Genomic DNA, 8,388 nt, shown 5'->3' with positions numbered 1-8,388 from the left:
ATAATAGTATTTAATTCTGATCCAAAATAAAATCTAATTTAATTCAGCAAAAAAAATTCAAATTTGTAGTTATGTGTTACAGGTGGTGGCAGTATTAAGCTATGTGGTTTTTTGTATAAAGCCGAAAACGGACTGCACACAGACGTGGGTAAAAAAAAAACATAATAGAAACAGTAGTGTGTATGAGAACGAAATCAGACAAACCTGACACATGTTTTTAGTATTTATGTGCCAAGGAAACCGAAAAAGGTAAAGATACAACGAATGGCAGCAGCATACAAATAGAAGGTTTAATCCTGCGGCTACACTTTTGATCAAAACAGTTTTACTAATTGCAACCATTTATTTGAAACAGAAATTCGAACCATCATATTATTATGGAATAATATAATAATCTAACTTAAATGTTCATTTGATTTCATTATTTAATCTAATTTAGAAGTCAATATTGACCTATCTCTGTTTTCGTTTAAATACCAACAATATTGATCTATCGCTTGAACGTAGTTCACAAAATCAATATAAAAATCAAACGACAAACAAAGCGCTGAGAAAATTTAACGGAACGTAAATATTTGTAATATTGAAGCGAGCAAATTGTCTGGTGGTGGTGGCAGGAAACATAAAATATTAAACTTTAAAAAAAAAAGATGAATATAAAAAAACTTAATCATCAGAGTCGGGGTCGGTGTTGCTGTTGTTCCATTCGATGGTTTTCCTTATCAGCAGCTCCCATGCATGGTCATGAAAACGGTAGTAAAAGACTACCTCATCTCCGGCTTTTAAATTTTTTTCATGAATCAGGTTGAACCATGGTTGTGCAATGGCAGGGACGTCATGGTGGATGGTGACTGGCCATTTGGTGGATTTTGAAAGTCCGTGGTGGATGGTAATACTTTTTTTGGAGCCATACACAAATTTGGAAGCCGCTGCAGGAAGTGTCTGTATCATCAAAAGAAAGAATGGTTAAATAAAATGATGAGGAAACCACAAAGTATGATAGACTGAAAAAAGTGTAGTATAACGCACTAAAGGTAGGTTCTGCTGTAGCATATCATTTGTGATATCAACAGTAAAGATGTATCTCCTTCTATAAATGATGGGTTTTAGGTTAGAGTGGTGGTGTGCAGGTCCGTCAATATGAACGGTGAAAGTGGTGTTTTTATCACCGGCGACCAAACGCTGAATCACGCTTTTGTGGAGGTTGTGTGCCCTTCTAAAATCATTCAAGCCATCAGCAAAAAAGCATTTAGTACCAAGCGTTCTTACCCTAATGAAATGTATCTCGCCATCGTAGTGGAATAAAACGTATTTGGGGTAGTTGCGCAGCCATTGGCTGTGATAGGTAAAAGGAACTTGGAGAAGGTTCTGCAGGCAAAGAAAGTAAGGCGAGGCAGTTGAAAAAAAAATGGAAATGCAGTTAAGTAGAAAACGTTTTTTTATGTGAAATGTTACCTTTTGAACTCTGAAAGGTGCGGTGAATCTTATGCTGTCCATTGGATCGCGTGGGAACTATACGAATAATGTGAAAATGTTAAGTAACCAAAGGAATAGAGGAAACAAATATAAGAAAGATGAAAATGAGAAGAAGAAGAAATAAATTACAATAGTGGAGCGTGATGCGGAAGTGGCCATAAGAATGCAAAGAAGATGAATATGGAGTCTACTTTGATTTGGCAAGATGCAAAGAGGATGAATACGAAGTGCAGTATAGGTATATATATCTGTATAGAAGAGTTGTAAGTGTTGGTGGTGTTATATCGATATAATGACTGATTTAATTAACAAATTAAATGGTGACTCTTGGATGCAAAGAAGATGAATAGGGAGTTTAATTTGGTTTGCCAGAATGTGAAGAAGATGAAGAGATGTGTACTATACGTAGATATATCTCTATAGAAGTGTTGTAAGTGGCGATGGTGTTATATTGATATAATGATTGATTTAATTAAGAAATTAAATTAAATGGTGGCTCTTTGTTGTTGAACGATGCAAAAAAGAGTTGTGAAGAGTCACAACCCTATACAGCGCTGACGTCTCTCGATAATGATTACATTTGATGTAGTATAGGGAGATACAACTGCAGTAATTGTCTTAGTGCATTTATTACGATAGTGCCTTAGTGGTGTAAGTTTTATGTGGGATGGGAAAGCGGTTTTTGGAAGTTCAGAAGGCAATCTGATAGCAGAGTAAGCGGCGATATGAAGCGTGTAGGAAGCGTGTAGGTATCGGGAAAAGTAAGGGTTGAGCAGCAGTTATGCAGTGTATTTATTAGCAATAGGGATTGGTTGGTGTAATTATAATTTGGCAGTGAATATAGGTTGAATTTATTTGTAGAGTAAGTGGATGTTCAAAAGTTTATGGTATAGGACTGAAAGCATGAATACAAACTGTGGATGGTTGGTCCAGCACCCCAAGGACTTCGAAAACATTTCCATTAAATTAAATCATATGATATCTCATATCATTCATATTCATCATATCATATCATCATATTAAATATTAAAGGATTGAAGTTGGATTTATTTGTAGACTAAGTGGAAGTGTAAAAACCAATTGTATAGAAGTGTAAGCATGAATACAAAATGTGCAGGGGTGGCCCAGGTACTTGGAAAACATTTTCGTTAAATCACATTAAATAAAAAACGATTTCAATTTAATTAACCATAATATGGATTTGTACGTGTATTTCGTAAATTATTGTATGATTAGTAGTTATATAAATAAATTACCATGAAATAACAATTTGATATTGACCATGTAATATAAATTTTCAGATAACATTTGCAGCATTAAATAAATTTGTTGAAGTTGGATTGAATTCCCCGAAGTCAGTATAGGAATTTTGGAATGCAACAACATGCATGATATATGTGTCATATGTTAAACTGAACAAAAGGAGTAAAAGAGATTATAATGTAGAATTAAATAAATTAGTTTATAGTCATAGCATAAGAAACTATGAATGGAAACTACCTCCTTATAAGTTTGAATGGCCATGCAGATTCAGAAGGAGACATATTTATTCTGGGTATGTATGTCCTATTTCCTGAATTAGGCCCAGTAATTACTTCAGCCTCAATCACATTAGATCCGAGTTTGGTGATAATGAGCCTAGTTCCATTGCACAGGCCATCAGTCTGGTCGAGATTTCGTAATAGCATGATTGGAGTTCCAACCTTAAGTTTTAATTTATGATTAGGTATACCTGATGTTTGCAATGAATATAGGAATTCAGGTGGCAATAATGCAAAAACAGGATTGAGCAATTCATCTGATTTATCAATACTATCTGCGTTGCAATACTCTTTTTCGTGATTGGGTATAAGTGATAGGACATAATCAAAAAGCATGAACATGAATCCAAAAAAACCGATTTTCAAATGTGCAAATGCAGTGATAACAAAAACTACATAATTGTCTGTTCAATGTGCCAATATTTTAATAGCAGCGTGAAAACACAACAATAAGAATCTGGAATCAGCTAAATTAGCTCCTATGAGAATGTCTTGTTAATTTGTTAGACGATAGCAGGGCTGGCGAAATTTGAGAGCTCCCTAACTCATCATCGGCTTCATCAGATGACATCCGCTTTTTGGGTGTTAAAGGCAACCCCGCAACCGGATCATGGTCAGCTGTGGCAGACAGAAATTGCTGCATAAAGCATAAACTGGTAAATAAAAAAACATATAAGATATCAATGTTCATGACAACAACATTAACTCACACATTCAGCATGCGTAGCATCATTGCAATCAACATTGGAAGGATCTATTTTGGAACATGCCTGCACCATATATAAGTTGATGATAGTCAAACTCATGAATCATATCATCATGACAACAACGACTAAAATAGATATCAGAAAAGAACACCTCACTATCAGGCAGCATCTCCAGAACAACATTGATCAAATCCAGGTCTTTTGAGTATTTAAGTACAACTACATTTTTTAATCTTGATTGAATCCTGACCTTAAAAGCAAGCACATGACCCAACAATTTGTCGAGTGCTTGAGGGGAAGCATTCAAATCAAGATCACCATCCTGCCAAAAACAACACATATTCACCAGCTGCCAGTTACAACTCGAAGAACAAAATATAATACATAAAATGAGAAGCAGCAAATCATAAAGCATGAACATACTTCAATCTTGACCCTATTCACACCATCAGCTGTTTGGCCAATCAATTCAGCACATTCACGGTCCCAGAGCAAAAATTTGCCACTCTCATTGTTTTGTGTAACCATGACCTCAACTCTATACCTACCAATTTAGATGCCAGTAAAAAACAAAATACTGAATAAAACATGTTAATGGACTAAAACTCCAATTACCTTAGAATAAGCTAATCATTATCCTTGCCACATCCACATGTGAAAGGTCCTGTTTGGATGTCAGTTTTCCTATGACATTGAGCACAGGCTGGATAACACCATGAATGGTTATCCATGACTATTTTGCTAATAGTCCCCACGGTAACACAAACAGCATCCTTTTTAAAAACCATAACAATCAAATTGCCAACAATAAAATGTCATCGTTAGACACATTAGCTATAATATATGAATGCGAACAAATCTAGCCAAATTCGACTTCCAACTGCAATGAATATAAAATAAACACAGATAACAGGTCCACCTCAGAAATGGCATTGATTTCTAAAATAGTTTTGGATTCAGCCTTTGAAAGAAATGAATCCTTTGATGATAGCTAACTTCCCCCTGAAACTTGTGAGCTTGCTTGATCGCCAGGTAGCAAAACTCGACTCACCTCAACACCTAAATCTAAAAGCCTAAGCCAATCGAATAAATAGAATAAAACAACAGAAAATAGTCAAGACGATTGTCACACAAATTTAACAACTACAGAGCAAAGATGATAAGCAAAATACCTCTCTTTAAATTCTTGAATTTCTAATATAGGATCATTAATCAATAGTTTTGACGCCTTGAAGGAATTGCTCACTGAAGCTGGATAACTTCCTGTAAATGCCAACAACAACAACAACAAAACTCAACTATTGAGTATCCAAATCAACAAATAAAATATCATACTTACCCTGTGCATCTTTTATTCTGGCATGCGTCAATATAATAACCATTGGCCCATCATCCCCACGTTCATTCAAATAGGATAGGAACTGAGCACAGTAATTCTCCCAAAGTGTGCAAGACAAAATTTCACCACTATAGCAAAGAAACAACATTACATCCATCACCTCATAAGGATAAGATAGACATAAGCACCATGCAAAATGAAAAATACAATTCTCGACAATATAAACTCTAAATAACCAAATATACACAGGAGATAGCAAAAACTGTGATTAACCATAACCTCAAATCCTTCATTCTAAAAACAACCCTGGTATTTTTCGATGACATGCCGAAAGACCACCTGATCAACGACCCCAATAATATCTTAAACCACCACAAATGAAAATAAGTCATCGGACAAACCCCAAAGAAGTTATGATCAAAATGAAAGCACAAATTGTGACTATACTCACCAACCAACAGGCCAGACACAAAATTGCCAGCAACAACATTTGCAAATTCAACAAATCTAAATTCCTTAAAAGGCAGTTCATGCAAATCAGCTTCTCTAACAACCGTCACTCCAATAAAAAATAACTTGTACTCATGTTCGCACACTCTAAATTGACCATCATTCTTAACAACTTTGAAATTATGCATAACATAAGTGCAATTCTCTTTCAAATCAGCTTTCCAAGACTTGAGGTGGTCCGATTTACAAATAGCATGAATTTGATCACCCTGAAACATGCAAACTATATAATCAATAAATGACATCAACAACAATCCAACAATCAAATAGAGAGCACAAAATATACCTCAAAATCAACAAAAACCATTTCCGCTTGCTCAGACTTGTTAGGAGTCCCAACGAACCAAAGATCGGTGATCCTAACATCAAGCTTAAGTGTTTCTTTTGATCCATCAATAGACCTAATCTTGTCAGGAATCCTCGCCATAAAATTACATAGACCTGCCAATTCTAAATCAAAAATGTAATAAATCCAAAACCATGCAAATGCTATGTAAAGAATGATTGTCAATTTAGAATAGAAAATAATGCTAACAAAAAATAGAACAGCAACACAGACTCAAATGATACATGCAATAACATTTCAATCAATGACAAAATACCATAAAAACTATGATACTATTCGTTGAACTACTAAGCCAATACATGCAACAACCTGAACAAAAAAAAAAAACCAAATCAGCAAATAGCAGAGAAGCAGAAACAAAAATTATATCTCTAAACAAATAATATTGCAACCATCAACAAACAAATAGAAAGGCCGAAAACAAACACAACAAAGTTCAGCTTTTGGAAAACAGAATACCAACCCATCCTTAAACCACACATGCAATAAGATTTACATCAATGCCAACATACCACAAAAAGTATTACACTATCAATCAATCCAACAAACAATAACAGACAAATGGAAGCCAACAAAAAAAAAACTAAGAGTTTGTAAATAATGAAAAACAGAACAGAACACGTGCCAGGGCAACATAAACATGCAGAAACCAAAATCACCAAACAACAAAATCACACATGCAGAACACACAAACAATAATATGGTTAATAAAAAAACACACATGCACAACAGACGAACAATAATATGATTAACGAAAAACCATGTAAATACAATCCAACCATCGAAGCCAATGATAAGAGACAAAAAACAAAAAAGCCAACTCAGCAAAAAAACAGAACCAAACAATTATAGCTCTAAAGGAATAATACGATCAATCCAAAACCATGTAAATGCAATCCAAAGAACAACTGACAAATGCAGGCCAACGAAAAGAAAAGCAAGAATTTGTGAACAATAAAGAATAGAACAAAACACATGCTAGAAGAACATAAACATGCACTCGAACCTTCAACCACAGAAGAACGGAAATCACGAACTGGAAACCACAGCCTCACGTCAAAATCCTAAACAACAGAACAACTAAAAAACAAATGAAAAAAGTTAAACAAATGCAATGAGCAGCTTGCAACTTGCTAGTGAAAGAAGTAAAAAAAACGCTACAAAGAAGCCATGTACACCACCAACCACCAAAACTGCAAATGACAATCTAATCACTCAACAACACACCAAGCTACGTGGCTTAAAACCATAATCATAGAACCATAAAATAACACATGGCAGCAAGGTGGCAGAAAACCAACCCAACCTAGAAGAGCATAAATGACCAAAAAATAAAAAACTTGGACAGGTGTCAAGCTCTCAGCTATGGGTATTTTGACCAAAAAACCAAAATTTTGGATAGCTGTCAACCTCTCAGCCATGGGTATTTCAGTATTTTCAATTTCCTTCTCTTTTATATATAAATATAGATTTTCAAAAATAAATCTAAATCTTTTTTTTAAGCATGACATGTGTTACCTATTAAATCATTTCATAAATGACTTTGAAGTATGTGTTTGGATTTTTCTTAAGAAGGTACAAACATATATTTGAGAGTAAAATTTTAATTGAAAACTCAATTTTAAAGAAACAATATATGAAATACTTCTATAAATTTAATCTGGAAACTTAAATGATCTAATTTAATTTTAGACTATAATTTAAATATGCATGAAGTTAAATAGACTCCTTATTGGCTCACCTTTCTTTCTGTACTTTATCATTTTAGTAGGTTAAGGTGGTTGACTCACAAGTTAAAATAATGTGTCTTGCTTTCATAACATTCACGTATAAATAGTGTAAATAAGCAATTGCGTAGATAAATGCAAGATAAACAATAGTTGTGTAGTAGTTTTTGACGTAAATATAAAATGACAAGATTTTTTAGTATCTTGTATGACGACGCACTATTTTAACTTTGATTGAACTAAAGTGATAGGGATGGAATCTTTTTGTTATTTTTTTACGAAATGCTAATTAAAGTTAGGAGCTGTAAAAAGAGAAAAAATTGAGACTATTTGTCCTTTCACTAAAATTCAATCAGAATCAAACGCAGGAGGGCAATAAGACGAGAGAAAAAGATACGCCCTACTGTCTAGACAAGAAATTTTTTTTTTTTTCCTTTGAAAAGTGATAATGACTCCCAGTCCTTTTCCAAACTTAAATTTCATTATAGGATTTAAAAATGGGACAATCACAAATCAGACCGAAGCAAATATAATTTAAGTTACTGTTTATTTTGGTCTTAATTTTTTTAATATTTTTAATACAATACTCTTTTCAATATAAAATAATGATGAGGTTTTTATTTTTATTTTTATCATATGTTATAATTACAAAATATTTACTAATTTTATTGACTATTTTTCATCAAATAATCTAATTTGTTATTTTTAATGGGTCTCTCCTCTCAATTATGTTTTTCTTTTT

Source organism: Glycine max, chromosome 1 (genome assembly GCF_000004515.6).
Source record: "Glycine max cultivar Williams 82 chromosome 1, Glycine_max_v4.0, whole genome shotgun sequence".
NCBI classification, from domain to species: domain Eukaryota; kingdom Viridiplantae; phylum Streptophyta; class Magnoliopsida; order Fabales; family Fabaceae; genus Glycine; species Glycine max.
This window is presented reverse-complemented; position numbering follows the sequence as displayed.